This window comes from Pongo pygmaeus, chromosome 16 (genome assembly GCF_028885625.2).
Source record: "Pongo pygmaeus isolate AG05252 chromosome 16, NHGRI_mPonPyg2-v2.0_pri, whole genome shotgun sequence".
NCBI lineage: Eukaryota > Metazoa > Chordata > Mammalia > Primates > Hominidae > Pongo > Pongo pygmaeus.
Window position 1 is genome coordinate 96,347,401 of NC_072389.2, and position 25,339 is coordinate 96,372,739.

Below are 25,339 nucleotides of genomic sequence, written 5' to 3' on the forward strand. Positions count from 1 at the left end.
AAAGTTTTTCTTCTTGTATCTACTAGTACTCCTTATCTTGATGCCTACTTTGTTTGATATGAATATAACTACATCCACTTTCTTGTTTGTTCTTATTCTTGTTTATATTTCATCTTCTTATCCGTATTAAATATATATTTCCCTATCCTTTTATTTTCACTTTTTTGGTCTCTATATATTCAAAGTGTGTCCCTTAAGACAGCATAGCCAGGTGTGGTGGCTCAAGCCTGTAATCCCAGCACTTTGGGAGGCCAAGATAGGCAGATCGCTTGAGTCCAGGAGTTTGAGACCAGTCTGGGTGACATGGTAAAACCCCACCTCTACAAAAAAAAAAAAAAATTAGCCAGACGTGGTGGTGCATGCTTGTCATCCCACCTACTTGGGAGGCTGAGGCAGGAGGATCACTTGAGTCCAGGAAGCAGAGGTTGCAGTGAGCTGTGATCATGCCACTGCATTCCAGCCTGGGCCACAGAATGTGACCCTGTCTCAAAAAAAAAAAAAAAAAAAAAAAAAATCCCTGAAGCCAAAACAAAACAAATAAAATCCAGCACACATTCGGGTCGTTTTTTATTCAGTTTAATAATCTTTTGCCTTTTCATTGAAGTATTTAGTCCATTTATATTTAATATAATGATTGCAATGATTGTGTTTAAATCTACTATATTGCTATTTGTTTTCTATTTGTGCCACCTGTTTTTCATTCTGTTCTCTTTGCCTGCCTTCAATTAATCAAATATTTTTATTAGTCCATTTTATTTCTTCTATTGGTTTCTAGCTCTACCTCTTTATATAATATTTTCAGTTTAGCTCTAGGTGATTACAGTATGCATTGTTATTTATTTGTTTATTTATTTATTTTTTTGAGACAGAGTCTCGCTCTGTCACCAGGCTAGAGTGCAGTGGTGCAATCTCCGCTCACTGCAACCTCCGCGTCCTGGGTTCAAGTGATTCTCCTGCCTCAGGCTCCCAAGTAGCTGGGACTACAGGTGCGCACCACCACGTCCAGCTAATTTTTTGTATTTTTAGTAGAGATGGGGTTTCACCATGTTGGCCAGGATGGTCTCGATCTCTTGACCTCATGATCTGCCCGCCTCAGCATCCCAAAGTGCTGGGATTACAGGCATAAGCCACCGCACCCGGCCTGCATTCTTAATTTATTACATTTTGCTTAGAATTAATTTATCCATAAAATGTATAACCTAAAGAGAGAATAATTTCATTTACCCTACCTGTCCTTCTGCTATTATTGTCATATATTTTACTTTTACATGTTTTATTTTTACTTATTTTTGAGATAGAGTCTCACTTTATTGCCCAGGCTGGTGTGCAATGGTACAATCACGGCTCACTGCAGCCTCAACTTCCCAGGCTCAGGTGATTCTCTCACCTCAGCCTCCTAGGTAGCTGAGACTACAGGTACACACCACCATGCCAGTCTAATTTGTTTGTATTTTTTGTAGAGAGGGAGTCTAACCATGTTGCCCAGACTGGTCTCAAATTCCTAGGCTCAAGTGATTCTTCTGCCTCAGTCTCCCAAAGTGCTGGGATTACAGGCATGAGCCACTGTGCCTGGCCTTACATGTTTTAAATCTTACAATAAATTATTATTGTTTTTGTTTGAAGTAGTCAGTTGTTTTTTAAAGAAATTTTTTTTTAAATTCAAAAAATATAGGCTTTTATATTAGCCCATATAAGATATTCTTCATTCCTTTCTGTAGAATGTACCATAATTTATTTATCCATTCACCTACTGAAGGACATCTTGGTTGCTTCCAAGTTTTGGCAGTTATGAATAAAACTGCTATAAACATCTGTGCAGGGTTTTATGTGGACATGCCTGATGAACAATCTTTAGCGCTTATTGTAGTGCAAATCTGACGAAAATGAATTCTCTCAGCTTTTGCTCATCTGAAATTGTCTATATTTCATGTTATGTCTTCCAGTAACTGTGAGTCCCATGTGAGCATAACTGACAAGAAAAGATACACAAGTTCTTAGTATGTTGCTGTGTCAAAGAATAGCATTGTTTTCTTGGTCTGGTGAGATGATGAATGAGAAAATTATAGTTATAGCCAAGTGAGTGCCAAAGACTTCAGGAGGCAGTGGGTTTTTACAAACTTGTTTGGATTGGTGAAGTATCTTTGTTTTGGGAGTGCCAATCCCCTTCAACTGAAGAGGAAGTTAAAACAGAGATCCAAAGCCGGGCACTCAAGCCTGTAATCTCAGCACTCTGGGAGGCTGGGGTGGGCAGATCGCTTGAGGTCAGGAGTTTGAGACCAGCCTGGCCAACATGGCGAACCCCGTCTCTACTAAAAATACAAAAATTAGCCAGGCATGGTGGCGGGCGCCTGTAATTCTAGCTACTCAGGAGGCTGAGGCAGGAGAATTGCTTGAACCCAGAAGGCAGGGGTTGCAGTGAGCTGAGATCCCGCCACTGCACTCCAGCCTGGGCGACAGCACAAGACTCTTAAAAACAAACAAACAAAAAACAAACAGAGATCCAGGACCATTCCATAGCAAGAAGGACAGAATCACAACCAACAGCCCCTGGTGGCTGCTCCTCATGAAGCACAGATGATTGCAGTGGTTGTTTCCCTGGCAGCTCCTGTTTTTGTGTCAAGGGCAAAGCTCTAAGCAGCATTGCTGTCTCTTCATTCCCCTCCCTGCCTACATTAGAGAAGTATTTTTGCAGTCATGGATTCAAGGCCAAAGGCCCCTATTAGCAATGTTTCAACGAAGTTTTTTTTCTGGTGTGTATCCCAATTTTAGGACGTGTATCCCAATTTTAGGCTGCACATGGCAGCATGGTTTATCAGGGATGGTTGGTTTCTTAGGTTGAGTTCCCGAAAACAAATTTTGAGACAGGAGCAATGTGCAAATGATTCATTAAGGAAGTGCTCCCAGGAGAAACAATTAAAGGAATGCAGAAAAGAAGTAAAGGAAGAGGAAGACGCCAAGCAAGGCTTTGATGCTGGCCATGTTCCAGCCTCAGCCTGATGCAGAGGTGAGTTCTGAAGGGGAAATTACACTTTATAGTTTGTTCCACTGCAATGAGGGAGCTGGGCTTTCACATCAGTGAAAGTGCAGGCTTTCCTGTACCAGTCAGTGGTTATGAACACAGGGAGGAAGGACACATAAACTCTCAGGCCATTCTCACTCCCTTTATATGCTGGTGTGCAAAGCAACCCCCGCAGACCAGGTGTGATGCCCTCAGGTACAAGCCACTGCAAACAAAGGTCACAGAAAGTGGAGGATAACAGGACACAAATGGTAAAAGGGATCCAGGGGGATATAGGTGAAGCACCAACAGCATCTGCCACGGTAGGACATGTGAAAAGAAGGCCTTGACACGCTTTTTATAGAATGCTTTGTACTAATTTAGGAGGATATCATTTAATATATTATTGCTTTTAAGTGGGTTCCCCTGGGAGTATAGAGAGACGTATCATGTGCCAACCCATTAATATTTCAAGATAAGAATGTCTCTTTGATAGCTGTGCATCTTATACTTGCAAGAACTCTGGGAACTATCTAGGCCATTTGAATCAGGTTTCTGCACACATCTTGACCAATTTAGTTTCTGAAATTCTATTTTGTCATTTTATACCCCGCCACCCGCTGATTCTATAGTGAAAGTCAGTGGTCAAAGTCTTGTTGCATCTGAAAGTCTTCACAGACTTCCTTTCCCATTTGACTTATAAAGTGTGCGTCTCATTGTATTAAAAGACAAGGATATTTCTCTTTTTTTTTTTTTTTTTTTGAGACGAAGTCTCGGTCTTGTCCCCCAGGCTGGAGTGCAATGGTGCGATCTCGGCTCACTGCAACCTCCACCTCCTGGGTTCAAGTGATTCTCCTGCCTCGGCCCCCCAAGTAGCTGGGATTACAGGTGCCTGCCACCACGCCCGGCTAATTTTTGTAGTTTTAGTAGAGACAGGGTTTTACCATGTTGGCCAGGCTAGTCTAGAACTCCTGACCTCAGGTGATCCACATGCTTTGGCCTCCCAAAGTGCTGGGATTACAGGCGTGAGCCACCACGCCCGGCCTCTTTTTTTTTTTTTTTTTTTTTTTTTAGAGATAGTCTCTTGCTCTATTGCCCAGGCTGGAGTGAGTGGCGTGACCCTGACTCATTGCAACCTCAACCTCCCAGGCTCAAGCCATCCTCCCACCTCAGTCTCCTGAGTAGCTGTTATAATACAGGCGCACGCCACCATGCCCGGCTAATTTTTTAATTTTTTAGTAGAGATGCAGTCTCGCTATGTTGCCAAGGCTGGTCTCGAACTGCTGAGCTCCAGTTATCTGCCTGCCTCAGCCTCCCAAAGTGCTGGAATTACAGGTGTGAGCCACCATGCCTGGCAGATATTTCAAATTTGAGTAGGAAAACTTTTAACAACTCTTTGATGATGATAGTATAGTATATTTTGTATATGGTGATATTTCTACACATCTCTAAACATATATTTCTATTTATGTGATCAGTATTTTTTCATCTGGATGAGATTAACAGAATAATACTGTTGTGAATCATGCCCTTCCATTATCTGCCAAAAAATGGCAGACACAGGCCAGGTGCAGTGGCTCATACCTATAATCCCAACACTTTGGGAGGCTGAGGCAAAAGGATTGCTTGAGCCCAAGAGTTCAAGACCAGCCAGGGCAACATAGTGAGACCCCCATCTCTACAAAAAAAAAAAAAAAAAAAAAAAGGCAGACATGATAGTACTGTGGTCTACAGTGGAACACACTGGAATACATCCGTAGCATCTAATGAATTTTATCAAAAGTCCTTCATTCATTATACCCCCTTTATTTCATGTGAGCTATTCCAGGAATCATGTGAAGAAGAAGAAGATTCTTGGGTGCCATCAAGTGGCCATTTGGGGAAAACCACAGGTGATCTGGGTGTATGACCATCAGCCTCTACATAATTTCCTCCCTGAATTTGGGGTCTTGGAGCAGAGAAATTTAAAAAAAAAAAAAAAAAAAAAGTTCTCAGAGGAACCTAGTTGGAGGTTGAGGATGAAACCAAAGTCATGGCCTGAGAAGGGAGAAAATGGCTGAAGTAGCCAAAGATTATTTTTTTAAAGACTTTATTTTATTTTATTTTATTTTTGAGATAGAGTCTCACTCTGTCACCCAGGCTGGAATGCAGTGGTACAATCTCGGCTCACTGCAAGCTCTGCCTCCTGGGTTCAAGCGATTCTCCTGCCTCAGCCTCCCGAGTACCTGGGATTACAGGCGCACGCCACCACACCCAGCTAATTTTTGTAATTTTAGTAGAGACAGGGTTTCATCATGTCGGCCAGGCTGATCTTGAACTCCTGACCTCAGGTCATCCACTTGCCTTGGCTTCCCAAAGTGCTGAGATTACAGGCATGAGCCACTGTGCCCGGCCAGACTTTATTTTTTTGAGAGCAGTTTTAGGTTCATAGCAAAATTAAGAGGAAGGCACTGAGATATCTCATATGCCCCACCAACACATGCACAATCTCCCCCATTATCAACATCCCCCACAAGAGTGCTACATTTATTACAACTGATGAACCTACATTGACACATCATCACTCAAAGTGTATAGTTTATATTAAGGTTCATTCTTGGTGTTGTACAATCTACGGACAAATGGACAAATATATAGGACATGTGTCCACCATTATAGTATCATACAGAGTATTTTCACTGCCCTAAAACTCCTCTATTCTCTGCCTATTTATCCCTTCCTGCCCTCAGCCCCTGGCAACCACTGATCTTTTTACCATCTCCACAGTTTTGTCTTTTCCAGAATGCCATATAGTTGGAATAATACAGTGTGTAGCCTTTTCAGACTGGCTTCTTTCACTTCGTATTATGGAATTAAGTTTTCCCCATGTCTCTTTATGGCTTAGTAGCTCATTTCTTTTTAGTGCTGGATAATATTCCATTGTTTGAATGTATCACAATTTATCCATTCACCTACTGAAGGACATTTTAGTTACTTCCAAGTTTTGGCAGTTATGAATAAAGCTGCTATAAATACCTGTGCAGGGTTTTGTATGGACATAAGTTTTTAATTCCTTTGGGTAAATACCAGAGTGCCAACATTGGATCATATGGCAAGAGTAGGTTTAGTTTTGTAAGAAACTACCATACTGTCTTCCAAAGTGGCTGTGCCATTCTGCATGCCCATCAGCAATGAGAGTTCCTGTTGCTCCACATGCTTGCCAGCATTTGATGATGTAAGTGTTCTGGACTTTGGCCATTCTAATAATAGGTATGCAATGACATCTTATTGTTGTTTTATTTTGCCTTTCCCTGATGAAAGGGAAATGTGGAGCCTCTTTTCATATGCTTATTTGCCATCTGTTTATCTGCTTTGGTAAGGTGTCTGTTAAGGTCTTTGGCATATTTTTGGGTTTGCTTTTGTTTTTTGAGACAGAGTCTGGCTCTATTGCCCAGACTGGAGTGCAGTGGCACAACCATGGCTCACTGCAACCTCTGCCTCCTGGGCTCAAGCCATCCTCCCATTTCAGCCTAGCAAGTAGCTGGGACCACAGGCATGCACCATGACACCCAGCTAATTTTTATATTTTTTGTAGAGACGAGGTCTCACTATATTGCCTAGGCTGGTACTGAATTTCTGGGTTCAGGCAATCTTACTGCCTCAGCCTCCCAAAGTGTTAGGATTACAGGCGTGAGCCACCACGCCAGGCCTTTGGCTCATTTTTTAATCAGGTTGCTTGTTTTCTTACTGTCAAGTTTTGAGAATTCTTTGTATATTTTGGATAATCGTCCATTATCAGATATATCGTTTGCAAACATTTTCTTCTAGTCTATGTCTTGTCTTTTTGTTCTCTTAAGAATGTCTTTTGTAAAGCAGAAAATTTTAATTTTAATAAAGTCCAGCTTATTAATTCTGTCGTGGATCATGCCTCTGGTGTTATATCTCAACAGTCATCACCGACTAACTGCAACCTCCACCTCCCAGGTTCAAGCAATTCTGCTTCAGCTCTCTGAGTAGCTGGGATTATAGGCATGCGCCACCATGCCTGGCTAATTTTTGTATTTTTAGTAGAGACAGGGTTTCACCATGTTGCCCAGACTGGTCTCTAACTCCTGACCTCAGGTGATCTGCCCACCTCCAAAAGTACTGGGATTACAGGCATAAGCCACCATGCCCAGCTAGAACATCTCATAACACTTCTCTAGAAGATACTTGCAAGGCATGTAAAAGTCATTAATCTAAAAACATTTGGAAATTTATTTCCCCTCATTGTTTTCCCATAAATGTGAACAACCCAAAAGTTACAGATGGGCCAGGAGCAGTGGTTCACACCTGTAATCCCAGCAGTTCGGGAGACCAAGGCAGGCAGATCACTTGAGGTCAGGAGTTCGAGACCAGCCTGGCCAACACTGCGAAACCCTGTCACTACTAAAAATACAAAAATTAGCCAGGTGTCATGGAGCACGCCTGTAATTCCAGCTACTCAGGAGGCTGAGGCAGGAGAATTGCTTGAACCCGGGAGGCAGAGGTTGCAGTGAGCCAAGATCCCACCACTGCACTCCAGCCTGGGTGATAGAGCTAGACTCCATCTCAAAAAAATAAAAACAAAAAACAAAAGTTATAGGTGGAATTAAAAAAACTGACAGATTAGGAGAGTAGACGTTTTGATAAAAACAATCAATTAATCACCTATCAGAACGTCAGACAAAAATCAAAATGGGCACATTATACCACTTCATGCTCTAAAACCAATGAACAGACTCATCTACATGAAAGATGATAGTAAAATGTCTTTAAGGACAGTAAGGGTTCATTCAGGTGGGCAGTAATTGCAACAGTTGCAAACCCAAGTATCAGTCAGGGTCCTGGTGGAAAAGAGTTGGCAAACTCAAAGAAGAATTTTTTTTTTTTTTTTTTTTTTTTTAATGAGACAGAGTCTCGCTCTGCCGCCCAGGCTGGAGGGCAGTGGCATGATCTCGGCTCACTGCAACCTCTGCCTCCCGGGTTCATGCAATTCTCCTGCCTCAGCCTCCCAAGTAGCTGGGACTACAGGCGTGTGCCACCACGCCCGGCTAATTTTTTATATTTTTAGTAGAGACAGGATTTCACCGTGTTAGCCAGGATGGTCTTGATCTCCTGACCTCGTGATCCGCCTGCCTCGGCCTCCCAAAGTGCTGGGATTACAGGTGTGAGCCACTGCGCCCAGCCAAAAGAGGATATTTAAGAGATGTCAATGAAGCAATTACTTAGTAAAGTACAGGTAGGGTTCAGGGAACCACAAAGAATGAAACTAGCAACAGAAGGAAACCACCACCACACTTTTTAGTTGAGAGGGCAAGAAGAAGGAGAGGTTCTTGAAATCTGATGTATAGCTACAGCACAAAAGCCACCTGACAGGGGTTATGACCTTGGGCAAAGGATGCAGCCACCAGTGAACCAGGACCTGGCTCTGTACTCCCACCCTTTGATCTGCTGATACATGTCACAGGCCAAACCCAGCCTCCTGATTGACAGAGAGAAATGGGTCTGAAGGGCCAATCAGAAAAAGATCTAGTACATCCAACTTCAATTTGGCTTTAAAAAGTTAGGGCATTTTGGCTGGGCATGGTGGCTCATGACTGTCATCCCAGAGCTTTGGGAGGCTGAGGTGGGAGGATGGTTTGAGACCCGGAGTTTGAGGCTGCAGTAAGCTATGACGGCACCACTGCACTCCAGGCTGGGTGACAGAGCACACCACCATCTCAAAAAAAAAAAAAAAAAAAAAAGCCTGGCATGGTGGCTCTCAAGTCTAATCCCAACACTTTAAAGAGGCCAAGGAAGGAGGATCACTTGAGTCTAGCATTTTGAGACCTGCCTGGGCAACATGGTGAAACCCCATCTCTACAAAAAATACAAAACTTAAAAAGAAAAAAAAAAATCAAAAATTAGGCAGGCAACACATACCTGTGGTTCCAGCTACTCTGGAAGCTGACGTGCGAGGATCACATGAGCCTGGGGAGGTTGAGGCTGCACGGAGCTCAGACTGAACCACTGCACTCCAGCCTGGGCGACAGAGTGAGACCCTGTCTCAAAACAAAACAAAACACAACAAAACACACAAAATTAGTCGGGCTCCCCCTTGAGCCCAGGAGTTGAGGCTGCAGCAAGCCATGATGCGGCCACTGTACTCTAGCCTGGGCAACAGAGTGAGACACTGTCTCTGAAAAAAAAAAAAGTTAGTCCAGGTGCGGTGGCTCACACCTGTAATCCCAGCACTTTGGGAGGCCGAGGCGGGTGGATTACAAGGTCAAGAGATCGAGACCATCCTGGTTAACACAGTGAAACCCCGTCTCTACTAAACAGAAAATTAGCCAGGTGTGGTGGCGGGTGCCTGTAGTCCCAGCTACTTGGGAGGCTGAGGCAGGAGAATGGCATGAACCCGGGAAGTGGAGCTTGCAGTGAGCCGAGATCGCATCACTGCACTCCAGCCTGGGCGACAGGGTGAGACTCCGTCTCAAAAGAAAAAAAAAAAAGTTAGGGCATTTTATTATTTCATTAAACAAGATTTCCTGAAGTAGGGCAGCTCAGCCCCATGGTTGGTGGATTTGCTGATGTTGTGGAGGGCCCTCAGTCTTTCTTTCTCTTCATTCCATCCTGATCACAAGAAGGCTGCTGCAGCTCCAGATGCCACATTCAGCCTCAGCAAGGATTAACAAAAGAGAATGAGTCTTCCTGGGGGTCCCTTTTAAACAATGAGGAAACTTCTTGGAAGCCTCCCCATGAGATCTCTCTGTCTCATGGGCCAGAACTGTATCACATGTCCATGCTGGGCCAATCCTCATCCAGGGAAAAGGTGCCCGGCCAATCAAGATTTGCCCCTGAGCTGGAGATGGTGTTGGTTGGCAGAGGGGAGCATAGATGTGCCTACAAAAACCAAGATTCTGCTAACAGAAAAGAGGGAAGAAAGGCTCTGTGAAGGCAAAGGTGTATGAAAAAGACTGCAAGACAATTGTGAGGTTTTTAGTAGACTGGAGGTAGAATAAAGATGTTGGAGGCTAGGCACAGAGGCTCATGTCTGTAGTCCCAACACTTTGGGAGGCTGAGGTGGTAGGATTGCTTGAGGCCAGGAGTTCAGAGACCAGCCTGGGCAACACAGACTCCATCTCTACAAAAAAATACAAGCAGGCAGCTAGGCGCAGTGGCTCACGCCTGTAATCCCAGCACTTTGGGAGGCCGAGGCGGGTGGATCACGAGGTCAGGAGATCGAGACCATCCTGGCTAACATGGTGAAACCCCATCTCTACTAAAAATACAAAAAATTAGCCGGGCGTGGTGGCACACGCCTGTAGTCCCAGCTACTCGGGAGGCTGAGGCAGGAGAATGGCGTGAACCCAGGAGGCGGAGCTTGCAGTGAGCCGAGATCGCGCCATTGCACTCCAGCCTGAGCAACAGAGTGAGACTCCGTCTCAAAAAAAAAAAAAAAAATACAAGCAGGCATGATGGCTAACACCTGTAATCCCAGCACTTTTGGAGGTGGGTGGATCACTTGAGGTCAGGAGCTCAAGACCAGCCTGGCCAACATGGTGAAACCCCGTTTCTACTAAAAATACAAAATTAGCTGGGCATGGTGGCAGGCACCTGTAATCCCAGCTATTCAGGAGGCTGAGGAAGGAGAATTGCTTGAACCTGGGAAGCACAGGTTGCAGTGAGCTGACATCATGCCACTGCACCCCAGCCTGGGCAACAGAGGGAGACTCTGTCTCAAAAAATAAATAAATAAAAATTACTAGGATGGTGAAGTGCACCTCTAGTTCCAACTACTGAGGAGGCTGAAATGGGAGGAAAGCTTGAGCCTGGGAGGTCAACGCTGCAGTGAGCTGTGACTGCGTCACTGCACTCCAGCCTGGGTGACAGAGCAGGACCCTATCTCCAAAAAAAGATGCTGGGTTTACTGGGGGGCAAAGCATAAGGGTAATATGACCAGCAGAGATGAGTAAAATATAATATTTACATGTTCGACAGTTGATAGGAATTGCATTTTAGTTTTTAGAAGGAGTGCTGAGGTGAAGCAGCCCCATAAAGAGGGACACCAGGATGAAAACACAAGAAGCCTCTACCAAGACAGCTGTCCTGGCCACAGCACTCAGGCTGGAGGCACAGCAGGTGTTTTCCAGTGTAAGAATGATCACAGGCACTAGGGCATTGTCTCCATTAGTCTGTGTTTGTATAATGAAGGTTGGTTTTTTTTAATGGAAGAGTGAACTGCTTACTGTAATCAGGGATACCTAATGCTAGGACTCATTTAAGGGAAGAAAAAGCTTTTAGATGTTAAGACCAAGGTAATCATTTGACATTGCTAGCTTGAGTTAGATGTACTAGATGTTTTGTATCTGAAGTATATTTTAATATTTACTGTCAGCTAAGGCCAGACATGTCCAAGAAGCTATGCATTTGTGAACTTGTGGTGAGCCCAGTGCCCTTGAAGATACCTACTTCTCTAGAAGAAAATGAGTGTCTCTTACTGATTTGTCATGTTCAAGTAACAGACTTGGAACAGACATAATTATGATTTATTTTAATAGCTTTGTGGCCCTTTCGTACACAAGAAGGAAGGTAGATTAAGAAATCTCTTTTGGCCAGCCACAGTGGCTCACGCGTGTAGCCCAGCACTTTGGGAGGCCGAAGTGGGTGGATGACTTGAGCTCAGGAGTTCAAGACTAGCCTGGCCAACATGGAGAAACCCAGTCTCTACTAAAAATACAAAAATTAGCTGAGTGTGGTGGAAAATACAAAAATTAGCTGAGCGTGGTGGCGTGCACTTGTAATCCCAGCTACTCGGGAGGCTGAGGCAGCAGAATTGCTTGAACCCAGGAGGCAGAGGTTGTAGTGAGCCAAGATCACACCACTGCACTCCAGCCTGGGCGACAAAGTGAGACTCTGTCGCAAAAATAAATACATTAATTAATTAATTAACCTCTTTTGAGGGTAGGGTATGGTGGCTCAAGCCTGTGATACCAGCATTTTGGGAGGTGGGGAAGATTGCTTGAGCCCAGGAGTTCAGGACCAGCCTGGGCAACAAAATGAGACTAGGTCTCTATTAAAAAATAATTAAAAATTAGCTGGGCATGGTGATGCATGTCTGTAGTCCCAGCTACTCAGAAGGCTGAGGTGGGAGGATGGCTTGAGCCCTGGAGGTCGAGGCTGTAGTGAGCCATGATAGCATCACTGTACTCCAGCATGGGTAACAGAGGAAGGCCCTGCCAAAAAAAAAAAAAAAGAAATCTCTTTTGAGGCCCTTTAATGAGGGGGAGACCAACAGAAGGCTGCTAACATATTGGATAAGAACACAATTTCCAGGAAACGTTCTGTTATTTAAATCACTCTTAAGAATGAGGAAGTCCAGGAGCTCTGGGCTGAAATTGCAGATTAAACATGCTCATCTAGATCCATTCCCCCAAAAACCTACTATAGTAAAGTGACTGTATATATAGTAAAAACTACAATAAGTCTACAAGAATGAGAACAGAAGAGATGACAGCAGGTCAGGCGTGGTGGCTCACGCCTATAATCCCTGCACTTCAGAAGGCCAAACCGGGTGGATCACTTGAGCCCAGGAGTTCAAGACCAGCCTGGCTAACATGGTGAAACCTTGTCTCTACTAAAAATACCAAAAAAAAAGTAGCCAGGCGTGGTGGCACACACTTGTAATCCCAGCTACTTGGGAGGCTGAGACAGGAAAATTGCTTGAACCTGGGAGGCAGAGGTTGCAATGATCTGAGATTGCACCACTGCACTCCAGGCTGGGCCACAAAGGGAGACTGTCTCAAAAACAAACAAACAAACAAAAACAAAAAAAAAAAAAAAGAAAAAAAGATTAGCCAAGCTTGGTGGCACATGCCTGTGGTCCCAGCTACTCGGGAGGCTAAGATGGGAGGATCACTTGAGCCTGGGAGACGGAGGTTGCCATGAGCCAAGATGGTGCCACTGCACGCCAGCCTGGCCGGCAGAACAAAATCCTGTCTCAAAAAAGAAAAACAAACAAACGAACAAAAAGACAGAGAGAGAGACAACAGCAGCAAGTTTTTGGAACCTAGAAAGCAGAAGAGTGGTGACTGTCTTAGCTGATCTAAGAAGGAAGCATTCTTGGGCCAGTACTGGGCAGGGTTCTCCAGAGAAACAATAGGAGACAATAAGGGGTGTGTGTGTGTGTGTGTGTGTGTGTGTGTGTGTGTGTGTGTGTGTGTGTGTGTGTGTGTGTGTAGGAGAGACAGAAAAAAAGAGACAAAGACAGTGAGAGTGTGTGTGTGTGTGTGTGTGTGTGTGTGTGTGTGTAGGAGAGACAGAAAAAAAGAGACAAAGACAGTGAGAGAGAAAAGGAATTGGCTCGCATGATTATTTGGTAAATCCAAAATCTGTATAGTGTGTGTGTGTGTGTGTGTGTGTGTGTGTGTGTGTGTGTGTGTGTGTGTGTGTGTGTAGGAGAGACAGAAAGAAAGAGACAAAGACAGTGAGAGAGAAAAGGAATTGGCTCGCATGATTATTTGGTAAATCCAAAATCTGTATAGTGTGGATGAAGAGGTATTTTACAGCAGACCAAGTAAGTCGGCTGTAAAATACCTCTTGCTGGGGCAAAAGCTCAGTCTTTATTCAGGCCTCCAACTAATTGGATGAGACCACCCACACTATGGGGAATGTTATGAACTGAACACTTGTGTCCCCCCCAAATCACATTAAAGCCCTAACCCTCAGGGTGATGGTATTTGGAGATGGGGCCTTTGGAAGCAACGAGGGCATATGGGAGGCCTCACGCTGGGATTAGTGGCTTTGTAAGAAGAGACACGAGAGCTCTCTCTCTGCACCGTGTGAGGAAGACACAGGGAGAAGGCAGCCATCTGCAAGCCAGCAAGAGGCTCCTCACCAGAAGGTAAACTGCCTAGCAGCTTGACCTTGGACGTTCCAGCCCCCAGAACTGGGAGAAATGTTTCTGTTGTTTAACCAGCATGTGTATGGTATTTTATTCTAGTAGGCTGAGCAGCCCAAGACAGAGAGCAGTTGACTTCACTCAAGTCTACTGATTTAAATGCGAATTTCTTTTTTATTTTGTTTTTCTAGAGACAGGGTCTTGCAATGTTGCCCAGGTTGGTCTCAAAACCTGGGCCTCAAGTAATCCTCCCACCTTGGCCTCCCAAAATGCTGGGATTACAGGCATGAACCACCAGATCCCACCTAAATGCTAATTTCATCCAAAAACACCCTCACAGAAACACCCAGAATAATGTTTGTCCAAATAGCTGGGCACTTGGCCCAGTCAATTTGATACATACTAACCATCACAGTATCCTAAAAAGGCACAGAAACTGACAGAACCAGGCATCTCTGGAATTGGGAGTGAAAGGAGGTCCAAAATAATGAGAACTGGGTGAAAGCAGTTTGAGATGCAGCTAGATCCTGAGATCCCCTCACCCACTCCATATTTATTGGCAACTGCCCCTCCCTTGTTTCCAAGAAGAGGCATTAGTACCTACAGATGGTAAAATAAAGGTCTGTGGACTGAGGAAACCAAGCATAGTTGAGGATGTGAGTACTGTACCAAAAATAAGGGCATAAGTGACTACTGCTATTGAATGTTAGATGCTGAGTCCAGCTCTATTCTCCCACTGGGCTCCCTCAGGTGGCAGCCAGAGCATTACCAGGAGATTGGAACATTTAAAGAGGCTTCTCTGGGGAATCCAAGCGGCCTGAAACACCTAAATAAAGTGATCCTGGAGGTATCCCAACATAGGGCCTCCCCAGTGCACACGATAGTGACAAGCACAATTCGTAAGCCCTACCCAACTTCCCATCAGTCTTTAGTCCCTCTCTTATAATGATAAGACAAGCAAATATATCCAGATATTTGATATTGTTCCATGGATCTCTGAGGCTTGGTGTAATTTTCTTCAGTTCTTTTTCTCTCTGTTTTTCAGACTGGATCATTTTTCTTGATCTGTCTTTAAGTTGCCTATCTTTGTCTTCTGCCTTCTCTATAGGAAGTCAAGTCCATCTTAAATACTTTTTGTTTCAGTTATTATACTTTTCAGTTCTAGAATTTCTAGATGGTACTTTGCTATAAATGACATTTATCTGCTTGGTGGTTTTCTTTTTTTCTTTTTTTTTTTTTTGAGAAAGAGTCTTGTCATGTCGCCTGTGCTGGAATGCAGTGGCGGAATATCGGCTCACTGTAACCTCCACCTCCCAGGTTGAAGAGATTCTCCTGCCTCAATCTCAGTAGCTGGGATTACAGGTATGCACCACCATGCCTGGCTAATTTTTGTATTTTTAGTAGAGACGGGGTTTCACCACGTTGGCCAGGCTGGTCTCAAACTCCTGACCTCAAGTAATCTGCCCGCCTTGGCCTCCCAAGTGCTAGGATTACAGGCAGGAGCCACCAGCTTCTCTGCTTGGTTTTCTGTTTATTCACTCATTAAGATCTTTCCTGGCTGGGTGTGGTGGCTCATGCCTGTAATTCCAACACTTTGGGAGGCCGAGGTGGGTGGACTGCTGGAGCCCAGGAGTTTGAGACCAGCCTGGGTAACAGGGTGAAACCTGTCTCTGCAAAAAAAAAAAAAAAAAATCCAAAAATTAGCTGGGCATGGTGGTGCACACCTGTAGTCCCAGCTACTTGGGAGGCTGAGGTGGGAGGATCACTTGAGCCCTGGAGATTGAGGCTGCAGTGAACCAAGATCATGCCACTTGTACTCCAGCCTGGGTGTCAGAGTTAGAACGTGCCTCAAAAGAAAAGACCTTTCCTGCTGGGTGTGGGGGTGCATGCCTGTAATCTCAGCTACTTGGGAGGCTGAAGCAGGAGGATCTCTTGAGCCCAGGAGTTCAAGTTCAGCCTAGGCAATGTAGTGAGATCCCGTCTCTTAAAAAAAGAAAAAAAGACCATATTTTCCTTTAATTATTTAAACATATTTTCCTTTTTTTTTTTTTAGACGGAATTTCACTCTTGTTGCCCAAGTTGGAGTACAATGGCGCGATCTCGGCTCACTGCAACCTCCGCCTCCTGGTTTCAAGAGATTCTCCTGCCTCAGCCTCCCGAGTAGCTGGGATTACAGGCACGCACCAACACGCCTGGCTAATTTTTTGTATTTTTAGTAGAGATGGGGTTTCACCATGTTGGTCAGGCTGGTCTTGAACTCCTGACCTCAGGTGATCCACCCACCTCGGCCTCCCAAAGTGCTGGGATTAGAGGCTTGAGCCACCGTGCCTGGCCTAATTATTTAAACATATCTTCCTTTAATCCTTTAAACATATTTTCCTTTAGAATTTTGAACATATAATCATTTCCTTAAAGTCTTTGCTAAGTCCAGCATCTAGACCACCTTGCGGTCAGCTTCTATTGATTGTTGTTTTTGCTATGGGTCATATTTTTCTGTTTCCTTGTACGTTTAGGAATTGTAGATTGTGTAAAGGACACTGGACAATACATTGCAGCGGCTCTGGATTCTGTTATCTGCCTGACCTCTATTATCTGTTTTGCTCTCAACTGGGTAGCAGCCTCTCTCTGGTAACCCTCAGGTAGTCTTCCCTACACATGTATGTCCCAGTTTTCAGCCCAGAACTCATGAGAAAGCCATGGTGTGGAACTCTGCCTCCCACATAAGCAGCTCCATTCTCTCCAGGGCCACAACTTATGGACTGCAGCGGTTTCAGCAGCCCTTCACTCTGATCTCTTCTCGACACAGCAGGGCATCCCTACTCTGCCAGAATTCCAGCTTGCTACGCTGCAACTGGAAAGCTGTCCCCAGTAGAGAGATGGAGAAATTGTGGGAAACATCTCATCAGTGATCGCGGGGATTACTGTCATGCACTGCCTGTTGTCTATTGTTTGAAAATGGTTGCTCATAGCTTTTGGGCAGTTTCATGGTTGCTTAAGGCAGAAAGGCTAATCTGATAATAAGAATTCCATTATAGGCTGGGCCTGATGGCTTACGTCTGTAATCCCAGCACTTTGGGAGGCTGAGGCAGGAGGATTGCTTGAGACCAGGAGCTCAGGACCAGCCTGCGCAACATGGTGAAAGCCCGTCTCTACAAAAAATACAAAAATTAGCTGGGCATGGTGGCACACGCCTGTGGTCCCAGCTACTTGGGAGGCTGAAGTAGAAGGATCACTTGAACCCAGGAGGTCAAGGCTGCAGTAAGTCGAGATGGTGCCACTGAACTCCAGCCTGGGCAACAGAGTGAGACACTGTCTCAAAAAGAAAAAAAAAAAAAGAAAAAAAATTATATTATAGTTGGAACCCTTACCTGATATGTTTTTCTTTTCTTTCTTTCTTTCTTTTCCCTTTTTGAGACAGGGTCTTGCTCTGTGGCCCAGGCTACAGTGCAGTGGCATGATCTCGGCTCACCACAGCCTTGACCTCCTGGGCTCAAGCAATCCTCCCACCTCAGCCTCCGGAGTAGCTGGGACTAACAGGTGCACACCACCATGCCTGGCTAATTTTTTATTTTTTGTAGAGACAGGGTCTCCCTACATTTCCCCAGCTGGTCTTGAACTCCTGGGCTCAAGTGATCTGCCTGCCTCGGGCTCCCAAAGTGCCAAGATTACAGCCATAAGCCACTGCGCTGGCCTTGTTTTTATTTCCTTCTAGTATCCTCCCTTCCCCCTGTCTTCAGCCATTTAAGCAATCTATGTGTCTATTGGCTCAGATGAGAGATGAAATGGTAACAAAAGTGGAAAACACTCCAAAACAATAGTTTCTGAAAGAAACTAAACCTATTCTTAATAATAGGTAATAATAGGTAAAGTTCTGTAGGGAGACCAGATTAAAAGTCCCTTAAGCAGGGGGAGACAGAAGTGAGGCACTGATATGAGAAAGCAGTGACAAGGTGGCTCCAAGAAAGAAAGGCCTGAGGCCCTGATTCCTGGGCTGCATGCCAGGGAACAGCAGGACCCCAGAGATGGCACCGCGTATAGGGTGTTTTGGTTGGCAGCGCCACAGGCGCTCTAAGATGTCCATGCCCTTGTTTGACACTGAAGCAACAGAAAGATTCCCATGGCCCCCAGGCTGTAAGTTGAAGTGGAGGGAGGATGCCCCAGATTTGAAAAAGGCATAGGCACAAGAACAGGCCACTTCTGTGTGACCTATGAGGAAAGATGATTATAAGGAACAACTGCCCTCCAACTCACACCTTGGAACAAGGTAAGACCCTAGAACCCACGCACCATCCAGTAGGAAGGAAAGAAAACTCCAAATTTTGGGCCGGGCATGGTGGCTTACGCCTGTCATCCCAACCCTTTGGGAGGCTGAGGCGGGAGGACAGCTTCAGGCCAGGAATTTGAGACCTGCCTGGGCAACACAGTGAGACCTCTACAAACAAACAAATAAACCTCACATATCTAAGATTAATTTGCTGTTATCTAGCAGACTGGGAACTCAAAACACACGTGAAGTTGTTACGTTAAAATAGTTTCTTGCACACCTGATTTGGCAGAGTGAGATTATGTTATTATAATAATAAGGGTCACCATTTACAAGGACTTTACTGAGAGAGTTACATCCACTGTCTCATTTAATCTCATCTCATTTAATGGGAGTCTATTCCCTCACACTCCCTGTGATGATTCCTGTAACATGGTAGATATGCATGCCTGAGGAAAAATTAATAATTTTTCATAGCTGGGTGCAATGGCTCACATCTATAAACCCAGCACTTTGGGAGGCCAAGACGGGAGGATCGCTTGAGGCCAGGAGTTCAAGACCAGCCCTGACAACATAGTGAGAACCTGTCTCCGGAAAAACAATTTTTTTAAATTAGCTGGACATGGTGGCATGTACTTGTATTCCCAGCTAAACAAGAGGCTGAGGCAGGAGGATCACTTGAGCCTAGGAGTTCAAGACTACTGTGAGCCATGATTGTACCACTGCACTCCAGCCTGGGCGACAGAATGAGACCCTGTCTCCAAAAGTAACAGTAGCAATAATAATGTATATTTACTGTGTACCAGGCATTATACCAAGGGCCTTACGTCACTTAATCTTCATACTAAACTTATGAGACATGTATTACTATTTCTGTTTTACAAATGTAGAAACCAAAATTCAGAATTGTAAAGTGTGTGGTATTTAGATTCAAATCTGGTGGAAGCTTTATTTTATGTTACTTGCAATCTGTGAAGAAAAAACTAGATCCAAGATTCTAACAGGAATTTATATAATATGATTACAAAATGAGTTTATTTATAATTTAAATAAACAAAATTCCCTTTTATTTTCTACAACAAACGTGCTAAGATTATGTGAATAATCTTCTCGGCTAAATATCGTATTCTAGGGAGACATTAAACAAGAACTTCGTAGTTAACATTGTTCTTTCTATTTTATCTTTCTGTACTTACAGACATTTTCTTTCTTTTTTTTTGAGACAGAGTCTCGCTCTGTCACCCAGGCTGGAGTGCAGTGGCGCGATCTCTGCTCACTGCAAACTCCACCTCCTGAGTTCAAGTGATTCTTCTGCCTCAGCCTCCTGAGTAGCTGGGAATACAGGCGTGTGCCACACCTGACTAATTCTTGTATTTTTATTAGAGATGGGGTTCCACTATGCTTCCCAGGCTGGTCTCGAACTCCTGACCTCAAGTGATCCACTTGCCTCAGCCTCCCAAAGTGCTGGGATTACAGGTGTGAGCCACTGCCCCCTGCCAACTAATACTTTTTTATTGTATGCCAAATATTGTGTATAAAATAACCTTAAATGTCAAAGTTAATAATATTTTTCTCTGAATGGTTGACTCTATTTTCTGTCAGCCCATGTAGCTCAAAAGAATGATAATTCTATCCAATCAGAAATTGAGCTGATTTCGGAAAAGTTATGGCTTTACTTAGATGTGGTCCACCTCTGTTTTTAATTATCTTGAGAGTGAGACCTGTCATGTATTTTTTGCAGGCCCCTCCCTTCAGAGGGACTCCATATTCCAAACAATAAGAGACTGCAGATCTTACTCTGCCTTTCCAGCCTAGGTCTGGAGCTTAGCAGCTCTTGGCCCCCAGTCTACCCCAGCACTCAGCAAATATCACATGGGAAAAAAAAGCCTCTTATCTAGGCTCCTTTAGACTCTAATCTGTAACAATAGCCTGAGAGGCCATCAAAAGTTCAGTGTAAACCACACTCAATCTTCCGCTTTGACAAATGCACCCAGGGAGAAAAATGACCAGCAATCCCAGCTCACCTAGCAATGGGCTCTTCTTTCTCTGATCCCACTGTTCTCTGATGTTCTTATGTCTTTAAAAATAGGATTTGGGCCAGGCGCAGTGGCTCACACCTGTAATCCCAGAACTTTGGGAGGCCAAGGCAGTTCGAGACCAGCCTGGCCAACATGGTGGAACCCCATGTTGTAAAACACAATTTGTAAAAATACAAAATTTAGCTGGGCATGGTGGCACACACCTGTAGTCCCAGCTAGTCGGGAGGCTGAGGTGGGAGAGTCACTTGAACTCAGGAGGCAGAGGCTGCAGTGAGCTGAGATGGCACCACTGCACTCCAGCCTAGGTGACAGAGTGAAACTGTCTATAAATATATACATATATGTGTGTGTGATTTGTATAATTTATCCTTTTTTTGTATGTGTGCGTTTTTGTTTTTCTGGTTGTTGTAGCAGGAGTGACAACCTACTGATACCTACTACATCCTACTTGGAAGCAGAAGCTCCTTGTGAATAACAACGTATATTCTCGGAAGAGTGTCATTCTTACCACTGAATATCTCAGACTGTTTCTAACATATTCTTAGAAAACATAACAAAAGGCAGACTATGTATATATAACTTTAAGTTTAATTAAGATCTTTCTCCACCTACCTGGTCTCTTAACAGTGTTCTTTGTTTACTTTGCTCCTGAGTGGTTAGGAGTGTAAATATCTTACTAGCACAGTACATTGAAAATTCAATGTATTTGCTATAATAGGATTTGTTCTTCCTAAGGGCTTTATAAAATAAATCTCGAGTTTTTTGTATTTTTAAAAGTCTGGGCTGGGCACGGTGGCTCACACTTGTAATCCCAGCACTTGGGGAGGCTGAGTCAGGAGGATTGCTTGAGGCCAGGAGTTCACAACCAACCTGGACAACAGCAAGACTCCGTCTCTACAAAAAAGAAAAATTAAATGTCTGTATTTAATATTATTGATAGGTAACATTCTCACATCTTCAAATGTCAAAAAATATGAAAGGGTATACAGTGAAGTATCTCTTTTTTTTTTTTGAGACAGAGTCTCGCTGTCGCCCAGGCTGGAGTGCAATGACACCATCTTGGCTCACTGCAACCTCTGCCTCCTGGGTTCAAGCAACTCTCCCACCTCAGCCTCCTGACTAGCTGGGACTAGAGGCGCATGCCACCATGCCCAGCTAAATTCTGTATTTTTAGTAGAGACGGGTTTTGTCATGTTGGCCAGACTGGTCTCAAACTCCTGGCCTCAAGTGATCCGCCAGCCTCGGCCTCCCAAAATATTGGGATTACAGGCGTGAGCCATCATGCCCGGCCACAGTGAAGTATTTCTATGACTCATTCCTCCATCTACCCAGTTCCCACTCCCAACAGGTATTCATGATTATTAGCTTCTTATTAGAAAAGTTTAAATGAATATGCTGACACATATCCGAATCATTTTCCCCCGTTCTCGACATAAACATAGCATCCTATGGCTACTGTTTTGCAGTTTGCCTTTTTTTTTTTTTTTTTAAGTATAAACGGGAATTAACTGGCTTATATGACTGCAAAGTCCAGGACGTGGCTGCCAGTACAGCAGGATCCAGGGCCTCAGACAATTAATTCCACCAAAACCCAGCTTCTCTCCTTCTCTTGCCTGCACTCTCCTCTCCGGTGGCTTCATTCTCAGGCAGGCTCCCCTCCTAGTCCCACATCCAGGATGACATCTTAACAGTTTGGGAACGCCAACAGAAAGGGCACACCTATTACCACATTCCCGGTAGATTCTAGCCAAAGTCCTGGGGAGGGCTCTCATTGGCCCAGCTGGAGTCATCAGGCCAAGCCGGTAAGATATACTGATTGGCCAGGCTGAAGTGGCAGGGCCACCCCTGGCATTCCAGGCTTGAGAAGTCAGTCCCACATTGGCATGAGTTTCCTGGCTGAATTGAGAAAAGTGGCTCTCCAAAGCCATGTCAGGGTGCTGTAAGTGGATGATTTTCCCCAGGCAAAGATTACAGATGTCTACTGCAAAAGGCAGTGTTTTTGATGTTTTCTTTTTTTTGGCTCTTTCATGCCAGGAAGCTGCTATTATGCCAAACGCATCTGTGGCTCAGGCCATACAGGACCAAACGAACAACCAAAGTTGTTTACATCTTTCCTATGATCTTGTTTTTGTGGGTGCCCAAAAAATTATATTACAAACCCTCCAACTAGTCCCAAGTCCATACCTCTAACTACCCCCTTTATCTAACACAAAGCCAATATTTCCCCTGCCCTAAATTAACCCAAGGCTAGGTACTAGAGAACCCCTAGAGATACCGCTAATCTCCAAAACCCACCAGAATTATTCAAACCAGCCAGTCCCAAACTTTCCCTGCACTGCCTTGCCTTTCCTGCTGAAACGCTAATAAAGGTTCTGGTTTAAGCTTTCCCTTCACTCCCTTCTGCCTCCTGACCAAACCTGGTGCTTCTTCTCCATGTGGCCCTGCATGGCGTGGTGTGCCCTTCCTCTCAGGAAATGTGGATAAATTATTCCTTCAAAGCCACTAGTCTCTCTGTCATCAGTCAGTCGCCTCTATAAATTAAAATCCTACAGGTACAACTGAGAGAGGGGCTGCTGCGACTGAGTTTTCAGTCCTGGAAAATCACACTTTTTTTTTCTGTCTCTGCAAGGCTTTGGCAGTCTCTCCTCTCCACCCCCTTATTAATGCTGGCCTCTGTTCCACAGGTACCTCTCTACACCAGCAGATGCAAATTGTCATTGATGGGGGAAACATGAAACAAACTCAGATGCCTCCAGGGACACATGAGAAGCCACAGTTGTTTCAGACTATTGTTCGCTTGAGGGAATGTGGGCCCTGTGATGATGCTAGATCTTTCTTTTCTTTCGTACCTTCCTCTCTTCTTCCCTCTCTCCTTCCTTCTCTCCTTCCCACACTCCCTTTCTTCCTTCCTCTTTTTCTGTTTTGATTGGAGCTTTTGTGTGTGTGTAAAATATGTTGTGTGTGTGTTTTTTTTTCCACAGCAACTGCTTTTTTTGTGTGTGGTAAAATATGTATGAAATAAACTGTTATTTTAACCTTTTTATGTGTAGAACTCAATGGCATTAATTACATTCAAAATGCTGTACAGCCATTGCCACTATTTCTAAACTTTTTCATCCCCCCAAATGTAAACTATGAACCCAGTAAGCAATAATTCCTCATTCTTCCCTCCTTCCTACTCTCAGTTCCTGAAACCTCTAATCTACTTTCTGTCTCTATGAATTTGCCTATTCAAAATCTTTCACGTAAATGGAGTCAGATAGTATTTGTTTTTTTGTGTCTGGCATATTTGACTCAGAATGTTGTAACATGTGTCAGAGCTTCACTCCTTTTCATGGCCGAATGATATTCCACTGTATGGATATACTACTTTTTTTTTTTTTTTTTTTGAGATGGAGCCTCGCTCTGTTGCCCAGGCTGGAGTGCAGTGGCGTGATCTTGGCTCACTACAACCTCCACCTGCCAGGTTCAAGCAATTCTCCTGCCTCAGCCTCCCGAGTAGCTGGGACTACAGGCACATGCCACCATGCCCGGCTAACTTTTTTGTATTTTTAGTAGAGACAGGGTTTCACTATGTTGGCCAGGCTGGTCTTGAACTCCTGACTTCAAGTGATCCACCCACCTCAGCCTCCCAAAATGCTGGAATTACAGGTGTGAGCCACCGTGCCCAGCTTATTAGATATACCACATTTTGTTTATTCATTCATCTGTTAATGAACGTGTGGGTGAAATATGTCAATTTTTACTTGTTGCAAAAACAAAACACATAATTTTTTTTTTTTTTTTTTTTGAGACAGAGTCTTGCTCTGTCCCCCAGGCTGGAGTGCAGTGGCGTGATCTCGGCTCACTGCAAGCTCCACCTCCCAGGTTCATGCCATTCTCCTGCCTCAGCCTCCCGAGTAGCTGGGACTACAGGTGTGTGCCATGACACCTGACTAATTTTTGTATTTTTAGTAGAGACGGCGTTTCACCGTGTTAGCCACGATGGTCTCGATCTCCTGACCTCGTGATCTGCCTGCCTCTGCCTCCCCAAGTGCTGGGATTACAGGCATGAGCCACCGCGCCTGGCCGAAACACATCATTGTTAAATAACTCCTCAGGCTACCCTTCTCTATGGGAAAATGCAGAGTAAATCAAGCAGATTTTTAATAGCAAAATGGCCAAGGAAAAAGCAGGATAGAGACAATGCAAAGATACAAACAATCTACCAAATGAATAAAGCCACTAATGTTACTTAGGCTCAAACAGTATCCCCCAAAGTGAGAGGTTGGATACTCACAACTCGATAAAGGGTGACATTCAGCTGATATTGTTGCTGTCTCACATGGCCTTAATTATCTTATTGCTTTTGTCTTCACTGTTCTTCAATTTTGTGCCCTTCTCTAGTGCCAGCCATTGTGGTAGGTCCTGAAGAGCTCCCTCATGGAGAGCATATTCTGTAGAGGAAGACAGGCACACTAATAGTATCAATACAACCAATACAAATGCTGACTGATGTTATGGGAAAACCTAGGAGGGATACACAGGCAGATTTGGAGGATTAGGTAAGGCTTTCCAACTTCCCAACTTCTCCAACAACTTGCAGAGAAGTTGTCCTGAGACCTGAGAGATGAATGAGAGGTATGATTTGGAGGCAAAGGCCAGAAAACTGGAAAGACTATAAAACACCTTGAGGAAATGACAGGAAAATGGGGATGAGGGACAGATGACATATGAGAGGAAGCAGGGACTCAATCGGAGTTTGGTCTTCACCTTGAAGGCAAATGGGAGCTGCTGGAAGGATTCTGTGTGTTTTTTTTTTTTTTTTTTTGAGACAGATTCTCACTGCTGCCCAGGGTGGAGTGCAGTAGTGTGATCTTAGCTCACTGCAACCTTTACCTCCCACCTGGAAGGTAGATGTTAGCGTAGGGTGGTGAAAGGCCTGTGCACTCATCTTAATCTTAAATATATACCTTCCAGGCAAGGTGGCTCATGGCCGTAATCTCAGCACTTTTGGAGGCTGAGGCTGGCAGATCGCCTAAGGCGAGGAGTTTGAGACCAGCCTGGGCAACATGGCAAAACCCCATTTCTACTAAAAATACAAAAATTAGCCAGGCGTGGTGGCAGGTGCCTGTGGTCCCAGCTACTCAGGAGGCTGAGGTGGGTGAATTACTTGAGCC

The 25,339-nt window shown here is 44.4% G+C and overlaps 1 long non-coding RNA gene across 9 annotated transcripts in view; it reads right to left on the reverse strand.

Moving 5' to 3' along the window:
- Positions 1–25,339, reverse strand: part of LOC129014210 (uncharacterized) — a 68,905-nt gene that overhangs the window by 40,444 nt on the left and 3,122 nt on the right. For 8 of the 9 annotated variants that reach the window (XR_010124004.1, XR_008494168.2, XR_010124006.1 and 5 more), the window contains 2 exons: positions 24,460–24,616; positions 8,921–9,039 (listed from right to left, as the gene is read on the reverse strand). This is a non-coding gene — a long non-coding RNA (uncharacterized LOC129014210). The remainder of the gene's footprint in view (positions 1–8,920; positions 9,040–24,459; positions 24,617–25,339) is intronic. The other variant, XR_010124011.1, reaches the window with a different exon arrangement.